The following is a 2,718-nucleotide window of genomic DNA, read 5'->3' as shown; positions in this document are numbered from 1 at the left end:
GACCCACCAACTCAAGTCAACGGGCGCATTGCGGGCGCAACCAGCGAATTCAATCAGAAATCGAAATCGAAATCCAAAAGCCACCGTCCACCAAGACGAAGATGAAGAAGTCAAAAATGTGTGCGGATCAGGAATCAACTTGGTATCCGCCCGTCGCGCAACCAGCAAGCGAAGACATGAGAGCAGCTTCCCATTTATCGTTGGGTAAGGCACATGATAAAAGGGTTATGCGCAAAATCCAGGAAACCCAATAAGATTGAAGAAAAGAAACTGAATAGAATGAAGGTGGAGAAAAAACGCTGCTGACGTAGCGTTGAGTAAGGAAAAATTGACAAGGATGGGGGTGAGTTGCGTCTGAACAATGCATGGACTGAATGAACAGCTTTCGGCCGATGTCTAGAGTCAGATTGTGGCATTGCGTAACCAGATGCAAAGTTCGACGACTTTAAAGTAGCAGAAGAACCTAGTGGAACCCAACGCGAAGGTCGACCATGTAGCTCAACGAGAGATAGTGTTATGTCGCCAGGACCCACCCCAACGCCAGCGTGGGTAAAAATCGTCCGCAAAATGACAAAGGACATGGAAGGGTGGGGAGACATCAATCGATGCACGGCCAAAAGGAACTCGCGTCTCCACGTTGCGGTGACTCGGTATGAAAAACAGGGGGAAAACCCAAGTGTGGATGAACAATAATGGAGGAGCCGAGTAAATGTAGTCTCATCCGCGATGAGAACGTACACAGACACTATATGCGTGGAATTTGGGCAACACAAAACAGACGACAAAGACGAAAAGATAAAAACAAACCCACTCACGTATCAGTATTAGCAGCAAACAAAGGCAACCCGAATGATGCAAACACAGGGAAGAGCAGCCTTCTAAGGTCGTCAGCTTTTGAGCGGAGGATCGGGGAGGAGGAGAGTGCGTGCGTTGAGAGGAGGCCGCCGACGTAGCGGATGACTGTTTTGAAGAAGTGGGTGTAGGAGGTCGGGGGTTAGTGAGTTGACGTCAAGGAGGCGTAAGAAGCGAGATGAAGGAAGGGAAGATGATGACGAGGGAAGGAGTGAGGAAGACGGGAAAAGAGAGTGAGAAAGTAGGAAGGAGCTACAGACGGCATGGCTCCCCACAAATCCATGGGCATCTTCGAAATCGTCGTGCAACCCCATTATGTACATTGATCAAGGGAGTCGAGAAGTGTTACGCCCCATCCGTCGAATCTATTTGTTTTGGTTGAGTGGATGGAACAGCGTGATGATAAAATCGGTGACGTACATGATGAGTGCGGTGCGTCGCCCACCATGCGAGATATGGGACGAAGAGGTACTGATTAGTTGTAACGCGCAGGTATTAATTAGCTGTAACGCGCAGTAATCAATATCAAAGTCATTCAGAAGTACATCCAGGGGACTCACGGAATGAAGTTTTCGCAACTACGCAGTCGTATAACGCTCCGTGACCCGCCATGCGCATCATGCCCTATTTATTGAATAAAATGATGTGAGATGCTGTCATCGTTGTCGAAGGTGTAGAAAGCAACTACCGAGACAGAATATACCAGCGAATCAACGTTTACAACCTCTGGAACCACCAATACGCTGCCCACATGCCCGAATTTGATTTGCTTGTCAACGTTGTCGTCCTGATCGCCGATTTTGGGTGGCAGTAGCGTCATCAGTGCCATTGATTGCAACAAGGTCGTAGAAGCCTCTCACCGGCGCCGTCGGTGCTCCGGAGACTTCGTCGAGGACGTGCTGGATGGTGAAACTGAAAGGAGCAGAATCGTTGTTTGGCATTGTGTCTGATCGGTATCTTTGTTTCTCCACCGTGATCATGAATTTATGCACATAACAAGCACATAATTCAAACATAATCACATTTTGGGACGCCAAAAATGGGGGCGGTTTGCTTTAAGAAACCAGACTAGCAGGAACTCTTTTTCAGAAGAGTGAACTGATTTTTGACAATCCAGCGACCCCGTCATTGCTGGGTGAACTTCGCTATCGCGTGTGAAGTCACTGAATGAACAGTGTCGCTGTTCAACTGCTCCGTACAAACGGGACTTCTATATCACTTACTTCAGGTTATTCGTGTCAATGATTTCCTCTTCCATGCAACTTCCATGTATGCCATATCGTTATATTTGGTGATTTTTACATTCCATCCGAAGCTGTGTACAGACTCGGATCTTCCGCACTCTCGACGCGACGATATTCGAACGCGACGTCAAGAATCCGCCACTAGCAAGGCTTGCGCCATCTCCCACCTGCACCGACAAATACACTTTCGGCGATTCGACACAAGTCGCCAATCCGCATTTTTATGCTCGTATCCGTGCCACTGAGCGCGCAAATAGAATTGAGCATTCCACCTCTGAAACGAAGACAATGCAAAGGTCAACTCGTGCTTATGAAAGAGGGTCAGTCGGGCCATGAACGACGACGACAACGAAAGGGCTCACTGCAGTGAAGCACCTCGCATCTCCCTCCTTCTCCGCCCCTCTAACCAAATACATGTGAACGGCATGTAAGCCGTGAAGGAATGTGTCAAAGGTGTGCTCCACCCCCTGGCATCCAGGTTGCTAGAGAATTGATTCTGGATTCGAAGAGGAGCCGCGTGCAGAAATAGGGAATAGCGTCCGCGCGCGTGCATAGCTGATCTTTGAGGTCCTGGTGCCAGGGACAAATGAGGTTCGAGAACATCGTTGATGACCGTCTATGG

Source organism: Laccaria bicolor, genomic scaffold, assembly GCF_000143565.1.
Source record: "Laccaria bicolor S238N-H82 LACBIscaffold_15 genomic scaffold, whole genome shotgun sequence".
In the NCBI taxonomy this organism is placed as follows: domain Eukaryota; kingdom Fungi; phylum Basidiomycota; class Agaricomycetes; order Agaricales; family Hydnangiaceae; genus Laccaria; species Laccaria bicolor.
This window is presented reverse-complemented; position numbering follows the sequence as displayed.